Consider the following 19,060-nt stretch of genomic DNA (forward strand, 5'->3'; position numbering starts at 1 on the left):
TAACTGTTGCCTCTGATTGCTGAGCATTTTTAAAGTCATTTATTTCATTAATTCAACAAATATTTAGTGAGTGCTTAATGTGTCAAGTACTGTTCTAAGAGTAATGATACACAGTGAACAAAGAGTAAAAGTGGGGATGCAGAGTAATCAGCAAGCAGGATTGGCTTTAAACAACCCCTAAAACAGGATTTAACAATTGCAGGTTGACTCCTGGATACGTTCCCCATCACACCAGTTGGCTGCCTTGTGCCCACCGCACAGAGGTTGCTTTTACTTTGAAGAAGCTGAAACAATCAAGCTTTAAAGAAAAGACTTCATTGTACAGCTACTGAAAGGAGTGTGCACCATGCTTAGAACAGTGAGAATGACAGTGATTATATTGAATAGTGAGACAGCCATATACCCCTCCCACTCCCCCCACTACAATACTTATATCACCCAGGCAGGAAATTGGTGGATTCCTCGCTGGGGAAATGGACAAGGCTGAGAGAAAGGAACACTGGATACTGACATTTGGAGGGCCTCAAACAAGACAGGCAGGGGCAACCTGATTACCCAGTCATAAAGCTTATCAGTTGACAAGCCCTGCCCATTCAGAGAGCTTTTGAGTAGGGTTTTGTGTGTTTGTGTGCTTGTGTGTGTGTGTGTGTGCCTGCCTCATTTTAAAATATGAACAGAAAATCATTGATGACCAGACATTTGATGAAAGCCTCAAGATACCAAAAGAGGAACACCAAAAGTGAAAGAGAGTATAGAATAACAATAAGAAAAGACAATCTATGGAGAAGAAAATCAAGACTAAAACTAAAAAGAAAAAGAAAACTTTAAAAGTTATGACTAGGGCTTCCCTGGTTGCGCAGTGGTTGAGAGTCCGCCTGCCAATGCAGGGGACATGGGTTTGTGCCCCAGTCTGGGAAGATCGCACATGCCACAGAGCGGCTCGGCCCGTGAGCCATGACCACTGAGCCTGTGTGTCCGGAGCCTGTGCTCCTCAATGGGAGAGGCCACAACAGTGAGAGGCCCACATACCACAAAAAAAAAAAAAAAAAAAAAAAAAGGTATGCCTAATGTTTATAGAGGAATATGAAACTATGAAACATGAAAAAGATTCTATTAAAAAATCAGAGAGCAAAAGAGTTCTGAGAATGAAAAATACAACACCAAAATAAAAATAATTCCATAGAAATATTTGTAGTTTCAACCTAATGCTTAAGAAAACATCAAATCTCAAACAAAACACATGAAATTAGAAAAGAAATTAGAGATACATTAAGGAATTAAACCTGGAAATTAGTATCAAAGAATAGCAATTCCAGAGAAAGCAGATAAAACATTTAAAAAGAACTGCCAAAGGAACAAAAGAGAAAAAACACAACTCAGATTGCAGACCATGAAATAAATTGAGAAGACTTGTGAAATACTGTATAAAAGAAAAGCTCCACAATTAGACATATTACTTTGAAATTTCACAACACCTGAAACAGAAGTACTTAGATGTTCCCAGAGTTAAAAAAGACAAAAGGACATCAGAAAGGAATTCACTGGACTTCTCTATCATAAGGGAAATGATTTATAACCTGGAATTTTATACCTAGCCAAGTTATCAACAAATTGGAGGATATTCAATAAAAAAATTTTAAATAAATAAATTAGAGGGTAGAAAAAGACATTTTCAGACAGAAAATGTCTCAGAATTTTCCATTCTTAAGGAAATCCAGGGAGATATGCACATTGAAAACAAGAGAGAAAACTAGAAAGAGAAAAATCTGGAATCTAGAAAACAAAAGAGAAGTGAAAGAGATTCCCAGGATGATGAAACTTTTAGGATGACTGCTGTGCTTCAGACACATCACAAAGAATAAAATTCCAAGGAATAAACCTACCTAAGGAGAAAAAAGACCTGAACTCGGAAAACTATAAGACACTAATGAAAGAAACTGAAGATGATACAAACACATGGAAAGATACACTGTGTTCTTGGATTGGAAGAATCAATATTGTTAAATGACCATACTACCCAAGGCAATTTACAGATTCACTGCAATCTCTATCAAAATACCAATGGCATTTTTCACAGAACTAGAACAAATAATTCTAAAATTTGTAATGGAAGCACAAAAGACCCTGAATTGCCAAAGCGATCTTGACAAAGAAGAACAGAGCTGGAGGTATCATGCTCCCTTACTAAAAAGCTACAGTAATCAAATTGGTATGGTACTGGCACAAAAACAGACACATAGATCAATGGAACAGACTAGGGAGCCCAGAAATAAACCCATGTACTTATGGTCAATCAATCTACAACAACAGAGGCAAGAATATACAATGGAGAAAGAGTCTCTTCAGTAAGTGGCACTGGGAAAACTGGGCCCCTACATAGAAAAGAGTGAAATTAAACATTCTCTAACACCATATACAAAAATAAATTCAAAGTGGATTAAAGCCCTAAATGCAAGACAAGGAGACCATAAAACTAGAAGAAAAATAGGCAGAACACTCTTTGACATAAACCATTAGCAATATTTTTTAGCATCTGTCTCTAAGGCAAAGGAAACAAAAGCAAAAACAAGCAAATGGGACCTGATCTGTCTCTAAGGCAAAGGAAACAAAAGCAAAAACGAGCAAATGGGACCTAATTAAACTTAAGAGCTTTTGCAAAGCAAAGGAAATCATCAACAAAACAAAAAGACCGCCCACTGAATGAGAGAAAATATTTACAAATGTTATGACTGACAAGGGGTTAATATCAAAATATATAAACAACTCCTACAATTCAGTTAACAACAACAACAACCTGATTAAAACATGGGCAGAAGACCCGAATGGACATTTTTCCATAGAAGATACATAAAAAGATGCTCAACACTGCTAATCATCAGAGAAATGCAAATCAAAACCACAATGAAATATCACCTGTCAGAATGATTATCAGTGAAAAGAACAGAAATAACGAATGTTGGTGAGAAGGTGGAGAAAAGGGAACATTTGTACTCCATTGGTGGGAATGTAAATTGGTGAAACCACTATGGAAACCAGTATGGAGGTTCCTCAAAAAACTAAAAATAGAACTACCATATGATTGAGCAATTCCACCACTGGGTATATATCCAAATAAAACAAAAACACTAACTGCAAAAGATACATGCACCCCAATGTTCACAGCAACATTATTTACAATAGCCAAGACACAGAAGCAACCTAAGTGTCCATCTGCAGACGAACGGATAAAGAAGATGTAATATATATTGTGCATATGTATATATATATATATATACACATACACACACACACACACAATAGAATGTTATCAGTCATAAAAACAAATGAAATTTTGCCATTTGCAACAACATGAGTGGACCTGGAGGGTATTATGCTAAGTGAAGTAAGTCAGACAGAGAGAGAGAAATACTGTATGTTATCACTTACACATGGAATCTAAAAAGTAAAACAAATGAATATAGCACAATAGAAACAGACTTACAGATACAGAGAACAAACCTGTGGTTAGCAGTGGGGAGAGGCAAGAGGTGAGGGGCAAGGTAGGGGTACGGGATTAAGAGGTACAAACTAGCAGGTATAAAATAAATTATAAGGATATATTGTTCAACACAGGGAATATAGTCAATATTTTATACATAACTTTAAATGGAGTATCATCTCTTTTGAATCACTATGTTGTACACCTAAAACTAGTATCATATTGTAATTCAACTATATCTCAATTTTTTTTTTTAATGGAGCAGAAAATCTGTGGTTTCTGGAAGCAATAACTCCAGTAAGGAAACAAAACAGATAAAATAACTAATATATTTCAATATATTCAGGGGACCTCGTCAAATCTGTTAGAGACTGTAGGGATAAATTTGTAATTGATACAGACAGAACTAAGCAAAATTAAATTGTGATAATGAGGGGATCTCAAGAAGGACTTACTCTCCAAGAAAGAAAATGTGATTGGGATGTACGACACTGTTCAGCTGTGAATGTTTCATAGTCTTAGTAACATAAACATATAATACTGATCTCACAAGAAAAATGTGATGTAAGTATATTGGAAGAAGAGAGTAACTATATAGAGAGAATAGTTTATGAGTGAATGTGATTGCATTGTATGTGCATATCATTCTTTATGTGTGTGAGTGGGTGTGTTAAGTATTTAAGAGAACTAGTTTCTCATGCTTCCTACTAGGCATTCAATGGAGAATATATACAGCTTTAAAAAATTCAAGAAAGAATAGTATAGAAACAGTATTTGCAAATACAGAAGTAAATATAAAAGAATAGGGGGTCCTCCCTGGTGGCACAGTGGTTAAGAATCCTCCTGCTAATGCAGAGGACACGGGTTCGAGCCCTGGTCTGGGAAGATCCCACGTGCCGCGGAGCAACTAAGCCCGTGCGCCACAACTACTGAGCCCACGAGCCTAGAGCCCGTGCTCCGCAACAAGAGAAGCCACCACAATGAGGAGCCCACACACCGCAAGGAAGATTAACCCCTGCTCGCCTCAACTAGAGAAAGACCACACGCAGCAACAAAGACCCAATGCAGCCTAAAATAAAAAATTTATTTTAAAAAATTTAAAAAAGAATCGCTTAAAAAGTTGAAAGGGGTTTCCTCAGGGTAGTGAGAATTAGGAGTGAATAGGATGGAAAAGAAAACTTATTTTTCAGTATATGTTTGGAAGTACTATTTAACATTTTTAAATTTGTATTTATATTTTACTGTGTAAAGAAATAGGGGGGATAAAAAGAAAAACAACTAATACGTGACTAGACCATGAGACATTTTCATAGAAAAAGATTTCCATGGCAAAGGCAATTCATGGTAGCAGGAAAGAATGAGTGCCTAATTGAAGTAGAATGCCTGCAATGTGTTTTTGTTCTCTTTAAAGAATGGGGGGGGGGGGAGCTTTCCAATTATATCAATACACTTAATCTTGATTGAGCGAAGCAGAAACCAGCAAGAGACCAAAGATTAACTGTGTGATCAACTTTAGGCTGAGGTTTTACATGCTTCTCCCACCACACTCAATGCCAAGCCCACTTTTACAGATGCAATTAAAATTAGAATTATCCCCAATCTACATGATGTTCTTAGGAGTTGTTACATGTATTAAACCTGATTAAAAGTATTCTAGGGGTAGATAGCTTTTTCCGACACACAGAAAATTCAATCCAAGTCAGATCAATGATGTAACATTACTTCTGGCTGTAGGAGCTGAGACAGGTAAGAACTGGAATAGCAGCAAGAAAAATAAATTGCCTAAAATCACACGGAGCTATAAACCAGAAACAAAAATAAATGAGTATCCCATAATACATCAAACACCTCTCTGTTCTGAATGATTTGAAAAAGGTATTTCAAGCCCCAGAAGGTGAATGCTCAGGTAGTCTAATCAAGAGTCATGAGCTATGCAAGAAATTGGATCATGCAACAAAAATCATCTATAGTCTTTCCACCTGTGCTAGGTTCTTTGTGAAATACAGAGGAAATATAAGATATGGTGCTTGCCCTCAAGAAGCATGCAGTCCAACAGGGGAGACATGACTAGAATGTGTGAAATGTAAAGTAAGGATTTGGAAATTCTAATTAATAAGAGGTAAGCGAATTCAAAGGCAAATGTGTATGACACAGGACTCAGAGAAAGGGAATCCGGAGCGGGAGGATACGTAGAAAAAGTGGCTTTGGGTGAGGCTTTGAGCAGCAGGTAGGGATTTGGGCTCGTAACCAGAAGAGGTCTGAATTATTTGTAGTTTAGAAACTGGAATTTGTAGTTCAGAAATTAGAAGCAACCACATTGTTTGTGGGGGGAGGGGGGAGAGATTGGGGAAAACAGAGAAGTGGTCTGAATCAAGTGTATCATGTTTACTTGTATCAATTTACTCTAGATTTTGGATGTATTTCCCTTCCCTTTCTTTAGCTTTTAATTTGGGTGACAATGACCACATTAATTACCTAATACCCACCAGCTGCCACAAGGTTGACCTTGCATTTGCCAATGTTGTTTTAGTTTTAACTTTCCTTTAGTGCAACAGTGATTTTTTTTTTTTTTTTTTAGATGTTGGGGGTAGGAGTTTATTAATTAATTTATTTATTTTTGCTGTGTTGGGTCTTCGTTTCTGTGCGAGGGCTTTCTCCAGTTGCGGCGAGCGGGGGCCACTCTTCATCGCGGTGCGCGGGCCTCTCACTATCGCGGCCTCTCTTGTTGCGGAGCACAGGCTCCAGACGCGCAGGCTCAGTAGTTGTGGCTCACGGGCTTAGCTGCTCCGCGGCATGTGGGATCTTCCCAGACCAGGGCTCGAACCCGTGTCCCCTGCATTGGCAGGCAGGTTCTCAGCCACTGCGCCACCAGGGAAGCCCCAACAGTGATTTTTTTTAATCTTAATATCACCTCCCCAGTAAAAATCACTGCTCATTGCAAACACATTCGTTTCTCTGTATCCACAAGGGATTGGTTCCAGGAGCCCCCAGGTATACCCCAAATCCATGAACGCTCGAGTCCCATAGTTGGCCCGCTGTATCCATGAATTCTGCACCTGTGAATTCAACCAACCGTGGGTGAAAATTTCCATCCACGGTCGGTTGAATCGGTGAATTCAAAGCCCGCAAATATAGAGGGCCGACTGTATATTTATGGGAAAAAAAATCCAAATATGAGTGGAACCACACAGTTCAAACCTGTGTTGTTCAAGGGTCAACTGTACAGGCTTAAACACACCACTGAATGGTTCATCCAGGAGAAAGTTGGGGGTCAGAAAGTCAAGAATGCATTGAGAGTGTTCAGCCACTAATTTTAAACAAAATAGATGGAAACTAACCACAATTTGGGAATGTCACTTCTCCAAGGTCCAGCTATTTCCATTAACAACATGTGTACTACCTCCCCTGGGGCGTTTGAGGGATTATTCTGTAGAAGCTAGACCTTTGAGACCCTAGCAGGTACGAATGGGCCATCATGACATCTCCCAGAATCCAATCACTGCTCACATTTGCAGACAACTGGAAGAAATCATGGCGTCCTACAGAAGTGAATCATGGGTAGTTCTATTTTCAGATTAATCAGACAAGCTGAGTAAAGAGAGGAACGATAGATCTTTCTCTGAACCATTTCAATCCACTTGTTCTTTGATTCTATGTGCTGTTATTTAAACCATCTATATATTAGTTAAGAATGGGTGGCAGCTTAAATAGGAAAAAAAAATGATACACTTCTACTGATCTGCTGCTAGTCTATAAACAATACAGATTCAGAGTTCTGCCCTCTGTCACACCCAATTATATGATATTTGAAAAAAGAGATTTCAAGATATTTGCAAAGATTAGTCAAGTGATAAAAATAAAATGGCTTCATGGAACTCTCCTGAAGAGTTCAGGAAATAAGGGGCTCTGGAGAGAGGCATCCCACACTATCCCTTTCTTATTAACTGGGTGAGTATATCTTGACCCTATAAAACACTTGCCTGGAGTTTGTGGTCACTGTAACTTTTATTTTGATTTCTCTCAACTACACAGTCCCTCAAACTGCCTCTCAGGGTATCTCAGGTACTTTCATTCCTGTCTTTGCCCAGGTAAGGGTGATAATCTAATTTAGGTATGAGCCTTAGGGGCCTATTTAGGTTCTCAGATCTGCTTAAGGTACAGCCAGAGACATTAAGTGTTAATAAGTTTCAGGCAAGAAGGGGGAGGGGGATAAGGGAGGGAAGGAATGGGAGTTTGGGATTAGCAGATGTAAACTATTATATACAGGACGGATAAACAACAAGGTCCTACTGTATAGTACAGGGAACTATATTCAGTATTTTGTGACAAACCATAATGGAAAAGAATATATATATATGTATAATTGAATCACTTTGCTGTACAGAAGAAATTAATACAACATTGTAAATCAACTATACTTCAGTAAAATTTAAAAGTTTCAGGCAAGAACTCCTACCTAAAAGGGGAAGTTGTATACATGGGGTTTCTTTCAATGCGAACCTGGAAATTCTTATGATAGGTTAATGATGATTGTTTTAATTACTAAATTTAGTAGTGGTAAAGGAAACCTGGGGTAGCAGGGGAACAAAGTAGATTTTCCAAAGAATTTAACACTGTCTGCTGCATGGTAGACAAAATCCAGCAGTACAAGCTATCTGAGCAAGAGTGACTGTCAGAGAAGAAGCCCAATATTAAGCCAAGGACGATAATACACAAAATACACAATACACAAAATGCTGCAACGCCCAACAAGGAATATCCAACACGGAGGGATATTCAATTCTGACACCAATTCCAGTGGCTGGGTTTTTCCTCACACCACCATGCAATCCTCTGACACCAGCTGGGTGTCCGACGGTTTACCTCATGGCTGAACCCACAGGTTAAAGGCTCAGTCTTACAAGACGCCCCACCTCCACCCTTGCAACCCGATACACACTTGAGAGGCCAACCACAAGCCCAAATTGCCACCTGGGCTTCTGACCAACTGGCTATAGGTTAGAGGTTCCCATGACCCCCTCCCTCCTTGGGGTTTATTAAATTGCCAGAGCATCTCACAGAACTTAAGAGAAACATTTTTCGTACCTTATTTCTGTTACAAAGAGGGCCAGCCCAATGAAAGTGATGCACAGGGCAAGGTCTGGGGAAAAGGCGCAGAACTTCTGTGTCCTCTCTAAGCAAGCCTCTCTCCGCCGGCCGCCAAGTCTTCACCAACACAGATGCTCCGTTTGGGTTTTTATGGACGCTTCATTACGTAGTCACGATTGATGAAGTCATTGGCCAATAGTGATTGAACTCCACCTCCAGTCCGTCCCACCCCTCCCTGCCCCTCACCCCTGGGGACTGGGCTGATAATTCCAATGCTCTAATCACCTGGTAGCCTCCACTGATAACCAGCCCCCAGCCTTAGGTGCTTTCCAAAGGTAACCTCATTAACGTAACAAAAGGCACCTTATCACATTCATCGTAGGAAATTTCAAAGGTTTTAGCAACTCTGTGCCAGAAACCAGGACTAAGATCGAATATTGATATATACTATTTTTATTATAAATCACAATACCACAAGGAATACAGTAAGCAGATCCTCATTTCACCTTAGTAACAGCTTAACAGGACTAGACCAGAGCAGGGTAAAGTCAGTGTAAATGAAGAAGTATTGATTTTTTAGACAATGGGTTTGGAGGTGGATGGTCACCTGAAAACACCTGAACTGTGTTTTCGTTAGCTTTTGTAGCTTTTGTAGAGCAAATCCATGAAGATTAGATGACTGCGTCTCAAAAGAAGTGGAAAATCAAGACAAGGTTCAGGAAACCTAGCAGAGAAATTTGAACCTAAATAGCATTTTTAGTGGGGATGTTGCTTACAGAAATAGAGTAGGCAGGAAGAACTAGAAATTAGTTGTTTCAAGACCCTGGGTTTTGTAATTGAAAAAACCTCCACCTGAGTTCTCATCCCATCCCCCTTACTGAATGTCTCACCTGGGGGAAGCTATTTAACCTTCCTAAAAGTCCTGTTTCTCTTCTACAATTTAGGGAAAATAATAGTGCATGCCTCCATGAGGTTTTGTTTTATTTAAGGACCTGCTAAGAGGATATATCTTGCCTTGCATAGCGTGCCTCGCATAGTGACAGGCATCCAGCAAGTAATCAATAAATGTTAGTTGTTATTATTACCATGAGGCCCACAGAATACCCAGGAATTGCACCATGGTCGTCTTTCTCCTGTTTGGTGGCTCCAAGGTATAATTTAAAGATATTATTACCTCTATGACGTAGAGGCAGAAGGAAAAAATGGACAAATTCGTGGAAAAGCACAACCTCCCATGACTGAACCAGGAAGAAAGAGAAAATATAAACAGACCAATCACAAGCACTGAAATTGAACTGGGATTAAAAATCTTCTAACAAACAAAAGCCCAGGACCAGATGGCTTCACAGGTGAATTCTATCAAACATTTAGAGCGGAGCTAAAACCTATCCTTCTCAAACTCTTCCAAAATATAGCAGAGGAAGGAACACTCCCAAACTCATTCTCCGAGGCCACCATCATCCTGATAACAAAACCAGACAAAGATGTCACAAAGAAAGAAAACTAAAGGCCAATATCACTGATGAACATAGATGCAGAAATCCTCAACAAAATACTAACAAACAGAATCCAACAGCACATTAAATGGCTCATACACCATGATCAAGTGGGGTTTATTCCAGGAATGCAAGGATTCTTCAATATATGCAAATCAATGAATGTGATAAACCACATTAACAAATTGAAGGAGAAAAACCATATGATCATCTCAATAGATGCAGAAAAGCTTTTGACAAAATTCAACACCAATTTATGAAAAAAACTCTCCAGAAAGTAGGCACAGAGGGAACTTAACATAATAAAGCCCATATATGACAAACCCACAGCCAACATTGTTCTCAATGGTGAAAAACTGAAACCATTTCCACTAAGATCAGGAAGAAGACAAGGTTGCCCACTCTCACCACTATTATTCAACATAGTTTTGGAAGTTTTAGCTACAGAGTCAGAGAAGACAAAGAAATATAAGGAATCAATTGGAAAAGAAGAAGTAAAACTGTCACTCTTTGCAGTTGACATGATACTATACATAGAGAATCCCAAAGATGCTACCAGAAACTACTAGAGCTAATCAATGAATTTGGTAAAGTAGCAGGATATAAAATTAAGGCACAGAAATCTCTTGCATTCCTATACACTAATGATGAAAAATCTGAAAGAGAAATTAAGGAAATACTCTCCTTTACCAGTGCAACAAAAAGAATAAAATACCTAGGAATAAACCTACCTAAGGAGAAAAAAGACCTGTACGCAGAAAACTATAAGACACTGATGAAAGAACTTAAAGACGATACAAACAGATGGAGAGATATACCACGTTCTTGGAATGGAAGAATCAACATTGTGAAAATGACTACACTACCCAAAGCAATGTACAAATTCAGTGCAATCCCTATCAAACTACCAATGGCATTTTTCACAGAAAATTTCACAACTTGTATGGAAACACAGAAGACCCCAAATAGCCAAAGCAATCTTGAGAAGCAAAAATGGAGCTGGAAGAATCAGACTCCCTGACTTCAGACTATACTACAAAGCTACAGTAAGGTACTAGCACAAAAACAGAAATATAGATCAATGGAACAGGATAGAAGGCCCAGAGATAAACCCATACCTATATGGTTACCTTGTCTTTGATAAAGGAGGCAAGAATATACAAAGGAGAAAAGACAGCCTCTTCAATAAGTGGTGCTGGAAGAACCAGACAGCTACTTGTAAAAGAATGAAATTAGAACACTCTCTAACACCATACACAAAAATAAACTCAAAATGGATTAAAGACCTAAATGTAAGGCCACACACTATAAAACTCTTAGAGGAAAACACAGGCAGAACACTCTATGACATACATCACAGCAAGATCCTTTTTGACCCAAGTCCTAGAGAAATGGAAATAAAAAGAAAAATAAACAAATGGGACCTAAGGAAGCTTAAAAGATTTTGCTCAGCAAAGGAAACCATAAACAAGACGAAAAGATAATCCTCAGAACAGGAGAAATTATTTGCAAATAAAGTAACTGACAAAGGATTAATCTCCAAAATATACAGGCAGCTCATACAGCTCAATATCAAGAAAACAAACAACCAAATCCAAAAATGGTAGAAGACCTAAATAGACATTTCTCCAAAGAACATATACAGATTGCCAACAAACACATGAAAGAATGCTCAACATCACTAATCATTAGAGAAATGCAAATCAAAACTACAATGAGGTATCACCTCACAATGGTCAAAATGGCCATAATCAAAAAATCTACAAACAATAAATGCTGGAGAGGGTGTGGAGATAAGGGAACCCTCTTGCACTATTGGTGGGAATGTAAATTGATACAGCCACTATGGAGAGCAGTATGGAGGTTCCTTAAAAAACTAAAAATAGAACTACCATACGACCCAGCAATCCCACTACTGGGCATATACCCTGAGAAAACCATAATTCAAAGAGACATGTACCACAGTGTTCATTGCAGCTCTATTTACAATAGCCAGGACATGGAAGCAACCACAGTGTCCATCAACAGATGAATGGATAAAGAAGATGTGACACATATATACAATGGAATATTACTCAGCCATAAAAAGAAAAGAACTTGAGTTATTTGTAGTGAGGTGGATGGACCTAGAGTCTGTCATACAGAGTGAAATAAGTCAGAAAGAGAAAAACAAATACCATATGCTAACACATATATATGGAGTCTAAAAAAAAGTAGTTCTGAAGAACCTAGGGGCAGGACAGGAATAAAGATACAGACGTAGAGAATGCACTTGAGGACATGGAGAGGAGGAAGGGTAAGCTGGGATGAAATGAGACAGTGGCATGGACATATATACACTACCAAATGTAAAATAGATGGCTAGTGGGAAACAGCTACATAGCACAGGGAGATCAGCTCGGTGCTTTGTGACCACCTAGAGGGGTGGGATAGGGAGGGTGGGAGGGAGATGTAAGAGGGAGGAGATATGGGAATATATGTTTATGTATAGCTGATTCACTTTGTTATACAGCAGAAACTAACACACCATTGTAAAGCAATTATACTCCAATAAACATGTTAAAAAAAAGAAAAGGAAGGTAGCTCCTCCTATTCCAGACTCATCCTGCCCAGCTCTACCATAAGATTCTATATGCTTGTTGAAGCACCCAGCAAAGGAGGGAGTATTAGTCAGTTTTAAGACAGTAACATTTATGGCACCTCATCCTCTGGAAGGCACAATAAAATGGATTTTAACTTTAAAGGCCATAATTATTAGTCTCATCTCTTTGAAGATTTCTCTTCATGGGTGAATGTCAATGATGATTCATGCACACGTGCACACACATACACACAAATATACTCATGCGTGCACACACAAACATACCTCTACACACAGAGAGCCACCCAAGAAGAGGTGAAATAGCCATGGGGCCTTGATTGTGGCCCACTGAGTAAGAACTCATGCTGTATCCTGTCTTTCTCCTTCTATGGCAGTGTTGTTTCCAGTAGTGAGTTAGTAGAATGAAAAAGCTGAAAGTCTAACATTAAAACAGTTTTGCTTTCCTGGCTTCCACCTAGGTACCTTCAGACATGTAAAACAAAGTTGGATCTTCAGGTGAAAACAAACAACCTGTGTTTCCCTTGGTCACTTTTTTTCTTTTTTGGTTAAATTTGACAAATTTGAGAATGCAACACTCCCAAAGTCAATATTGACATGATCATTAGGTTAAGGTTTAACATCACACAGCTAACACGGTCACATTTCTCCTTGTTTATCTTGGATCTTAATATATCACTTAGTGACTGTCCAGATAAAACATTTAATTTCAGGGCTAGCTACTTCTAGACCCACTCGCTCTATTTGCTTTTCCTCTATGCCCCCTCCCCATCTAGTAATGCTTCCAGCTGGATACAGCTCAATCTAGGATGTGCAAGGGTGTGGAGTTAAGGAAGCATTCTCTCAAGCCGCACCCCTAAGAATAGCCACAACTCATGATTTGCCTGGGATCAAGGAGCCAATTGGTAAGGATGTAAACCCTGACCACAGCTGGGATTCAGTGCAGTACAGATATTTATGAGAAATTAAATAGAGCCTGATAGAAACCAGATTGCAGGGAGGCACCACAGGGGTTTGAGGAAAAAAACATCAGCATAAAGAAGGAAGTAGCCTGGCCCAATAATAGGGGCACAACTTGAAGGGAAGAGTATTTCTGAGTACCCTACATTGGAAAGCATCTCAATTCAGTGCCCTGAAGGTGACTCAGCTCCCTTGGGAGGAGAGGTCTCTGTGTTAAACTTCTGACTGTATCCTTTGCAGGTGGTGGCAAGCACCTGTGCTGGGAGATGCCCTACTGCTTAACCATCACCCACGTCCTCAGTAAAAATGACGGTGCTAGAAAAGAAGGAAGTTGCCTGTAAGCCGGAAGGAGATGGACATCAGACATGTGGAGAAAAGATATAAAAATTCCAAACAGTAAAGAGGTGAGCACAGAAGGCCAGAGGTCTGGGAATAGGGAGTGTGAAGAGGGCTGTGGGCCTGGAAAGCCAGAAGACTGGCACTGCCTGTTTTGTGCAGGTGTAGGTGGTATCACCTGGGTCAAGTATGAAAGCATAGTGGGCTGGCAAGAAGCGCAAGGTATAGTCCAGGGCCCAAATAAAGGTCAAACAAATTCCGTGTCCTATTTACAACTGTCTTTGAACACCTGGAGAAATGCGATGAACTATTGTATTCAGCAAGAGGAGATTATTAATATTATGGACATAGGGTCTGATGACTACAGGAATCTGACTTAGGACCCACAAGCCGCTGAGCTTAGGGGGCATTAAAGAGTTTTATCTATTACTTATACATACACACACACAAATAAATATATTACTTAGATACCATTTACAATAAAAACTACACAGCTTTATATATGAGCCTCATCTAAAACAAAGGCGAATGTTTGCTCTAAAACTAAAACACATAGAAATTTGAGAAATGGTAATATGTGCACATAAATGTCAAATATATTCTCTTTCTTTGACAAACAAATCATATCCAGGAGGAAACAAAATGCATGTACTTGCTGAATGGAAAGTGATACTTGAATGGCAGTGATACTTTTTCTCTGGAAGCTTTCATATCGTATGGTTTGCATAGTTAATACTGCAATGGTTTGTAGGGTGGGGGTGGCCGCGAACCCTTGCAACACCCCTGGGGTCAGATGGCTTTAGGACTCTCTGTCAAATAGCTCCCACCATATGCTGGTAGGGAAATGGTGTAATTTCCATTTCAATGAAGTGGATACAAAGAACTGGCAACCACAGTGAAAGCCTAAACAGCCTACAGTTCATTAGCTTTATATCATATTTGGGTCACACACATGAACTCCGGGGTCCCCTCGCAGTCACCGTCTTGAGATCCGAGGACTGCTAATCGTTCCCACAGGGCTGTGTTCTGGCTACAATGCCACCCAGAACTAGGAAGGGCCAGGCATCCATTGTCTACTGCATCTCCCCTTTGGAATTGGGTATATCTTGAGGAAAGCTGGAAAGCCCAGGTGACAGCTTCCCCCTCCCCTTTTGGTGAGATAACCAGCTCATTACATCTACATGCGAAGGGCGTTTTATTATGAAGAGTCAAATCCGAAGATGTACTTGCCCATTTTTCACCTGCTTCCCCCCTCCTGCTTATTCCTTTGGGTTCACTAATGGCCTTTCTCTAAGTTATATAATCCTGTCACGGGGTATAAAAGTATCACTCCAAGGCTGCTCATTGGGTCTAAATCATTCAGCCTTGAGTGGTATCAGGGCGGGTGTCTGAACCACACCAGAGTCAGGAGGACAGCTGTCCCACTCTCTACCTGATGTCACTGGACTAAGGAACGCTGAGATTTTACATGAAGCTCGAAGCTTCTTCTTTTTTTTTTTTTTAAATGGAAATGCATTTCTTTTATTTATTTATTTATTTTACTTTACTTCTGGCTGTGTTGGGTCTTCGTTTCTGTGCGAGGGCTTTCTCTAGTTGTGGCAAGCGGGGACCACTCTTCATCGCGGTGTGCGGGCCTCTCACTGTCTCAGCCTCTCTTGTTGCGGAGCACAGGCTCCAGACGCGCAGGCTCAGTAGTTGTGGCTCACGGGCCCAGTTGCTCCGCGGCATGTGGGATCTTCCCAGACCAGGGCTCGAACCCGTGTCCCCTGCATTAGCAGGCGGACTCTCAACCACTGCGCCACCAGGGAAGCCCAACGCTGAGATTTTAATAAGATCATAAAGTAGAGTGACACGGACTGGCAGGATAGGCAGATTTCACTAGCATTCACAATGCCTGGGATAATCCATTAGAGCAATTGAGCAGAAATGGGCAATTTGATTGTTCAACATTTTTCAACACCAGCCCAAGCAGCTGGACCTGGAGCAGTTCCGCTGACTTCTCCTCACGCACAATGGCTGGCGGGGCACAGGTGAACGCACGGCCATCATTTTCTCCCACCCAGACCCTGGGCGTGAGAGCCTTGGAGGGAGTCGTATGTGCCTGGTGAGTATAAACTGGTGCTCGGGAGGAAGAAGTCTTCATATATCTTTGTAAGTGGAGGTGGCAGAGTTTGGCTGGCTGACTTTCTGTCATTGCAACAGGCCGGTGCTGATTGAGGGAGCCCTTGTGCAAAGAGAGAGGAGCCCCTGACACATAGCATGCTCTCTACCAACATGGTTTTCCTGTAGAAACTCTAATATAGTGTGAGACTAGCCTTTAGTTTACTCTGGCTAAGGGGCCAAGGAGCAAGTTTTCCAGAACTGTCATCAAACCACATTTATATTACAATTATAATATAAAAATATAATATATACAATTTATATTATATTGTATGGGTTACAAACATTGTATATAAATTGGTGAGAAAACACAGTATCGTAAGCAATTGTAGAATTTTATATTCAGTGAGACACAGGGTCATCTGAACCACTATACAATTCTTATCGTTCGTTTGTGCTTTCTTTTTAGTTGACAGTCTATTAAATATACTTTTTTTTTTTTTTTTTTTGGCTGAGCAGCATGGCATGTGGGATCTTAATTCCCCGACCAGGGATAGAACCCATGCTCCCTGCAGTGCAAGGACGGAGTCTTGTCCACTGGATCGTCAGGGAAGTCCCCCCAAAATAATTTTCAATTTAAACTGTTTGTTAATAATGTGAGTAAAGAAGTTTATCAGAACTGATGAATGGAGAATGACTTCCTTAGATATTTCCACAGGTGTTTTTGAGGAAGTTTGACATTATATTCAGAGCCACATCACGTCTTTATGAGTATCTGACTGACAAAGCTCTGTTTTGAGATCTTATTGTCTTTGTACTTTACTGAATCCTGCAGTAAAACTAGGTATTAGACATTGTGTTGGTTCTACTGCTTTTGAACAGAATGCCCTTTGGTTTTCTTACTTTGTCATCTCATTTATGTTAGATACTTGGCCTCACACTCTGGTGTCATGGAGGGATCTCATACTGCTGGCTTAAATAGTAAAAAATCTCCAACGTGTTCAGTGCTGAAATTGATTCTGATGTCATAACTTTAAGAACTTACCAATTCAACTATAGAGACTCTACGTATTGATGTATCATGGGGTATTATCATCATCCTGCAGTGCCTTTTGGGGTGAGGTATCAGTATATATATATATATTTGTGTATATGTGTGTATTGCAGTTACATGTAAATTGATTTCACCTGTAGTATAGCTTAATTGAGAAACTACCCACTCATCCAATGGCCATGCAATCACATTTTGGAACCACTCTTCACAGATGTTTTAAGTCATGTAATAAAAATTAGCATTATTACTGTAAGTTAGAGAGCATGCTGTTGTAACCAAATATATGTTTTCTATCTTTCTCCTCCTTTCCTTGTTTCTTTTCATTAATTCTGCTTCCTTTCACACTCAGTTCTTCAGTCGACAGCCTAAAGAACTCACAGAAGGTGTGTATTGGAGCAGAAAAAACACCAAGAGACTCAGGGAGAACCTAAGAAATGAGGCTGTGGAGTAGCAGACCCTGAGGGTCCTGCCTGGGGTTGTGAACTGGCAAACCTTACAGGGCAACAAACGGGCTCTGAAGTTTGGAGTCAAGTTCAAATGCTAATTGGAATACTCATAGTAGCATGACTCTGGACTAGCCTGACCTCTGAACAATAGTTGACTTATCTATAAAGTAGGGATAATAACTTCATGACATCATGGGATTATTGTGAGAATGAATTATATATAAAGCTCTTAAAATGGCCGGGAGCAGGATTTAGACCTCTTGTCTCCTCTGTCTACAATAAGTCCCATAGTGGTCTTGGGTAGGCTCAGGACCTCAAATATCATCTCTATGCCAATGACTCCCAATTCCTCTCTCTAATACAGGGCTTGCCTCTGAACTTCGGACCTGTATATTGAACAATAGACACTGCCTCTTGGGTGCTTAGCAGGCATGTAAAATTTAACATATCCCAAACTGAGTTCTTTGTCTTCACCCCTTCATCATCCGCTTTCCTCTTGTGGTCAACCTCATTTGGGGCGAGCCCGCCTTCTCATACCTCAGGCCAACATCCTTGAAGGCATCCTGGCCTCCTCACTTTCCCTCAAACTCCAGATCCAACTCATTTGTAATCACGTGGGGTCCAACTTCAAAATAATTCCAGAATCCCGTTATTTCTCACCATCTCCTCTGTTAACCGTCAATTTGTCATAGTTGACATTTATAGGATACTTCCCCAAACTGTTGAAGATTCTTCTCCATTGCTCCTGAAGCACTTACCAAAATAGACCACGTACTGGAACAGAGAACACATCTCAGCCGTCATTACCTTGTGCCTGAGGCACTAGCTAACCTCCCTTCACTCCTCATGATCCGCTATCTACCAGCCTTTCTGTCTTGTTACCCTGGAGGCAAATTGGTGGGGGTGATCAGGGGTCGACAAACCTTTTCTGTAAAGGCCTGGATGGTAAATGTTTAAGGCTTTGCAGACCAAATGGTCTCTGTTGCAACTACTCAGTGCTGCTGCTGTGCTCTGAAAGCAGCTGTAGATAATAAGAAAATGAATGAGCATGGCTGTGTTTCAATAAAACTTTCTTTATGAAAACCAGGAGTGGACCAGGTGGGGCCAATGGTTGGACTGTATCCAGGATTCCCCTTAGCCTAATGGATTCCATTGGGTTTGGTCAATGGGGAAACATTGGCAAGAAATGAGAGGGAGAGTCGAGAGAAGGTTGGCATCTGTATTCTGCAGGCACCTGCAGGGTCACTGCAGCCTGGCTATATCCCTCAAGCAAAGGCTCAGCTGATATCAAGCATCTCACTCTAGGCTTCGCTCTCCATCTCTGCGTCCTTGTGACAACTTTCTCTCTCATCCCTTCAAGCTGAGGGTGGTAATCGCAAATATTCTATTCCCTGTGGTTTCCTAACGTGCAGTCCATTGTCCTGTAATCGTCCCTTTACTAAACTGTTCTTCAGATAACCCACGTTAGTGTGCCGCTGCTTCCTCTGGGCTTCTGACTGCTAC

The sequence above is a fragment of the Kogia breviceps genome, chromosome 20, assembly GCF_026419965.1.
Source record: "Kogia breviceps isolate mKogBre1 chromosome 20, mKogBre1 haplotype 1, whole genome shotgun sequence".
Lineage (NCBI taxonomy): Eukaryota > Metazoa > Chordata > Mammalia > Artiodactyla > Physeteridae > Kogia > Kogia breviceps.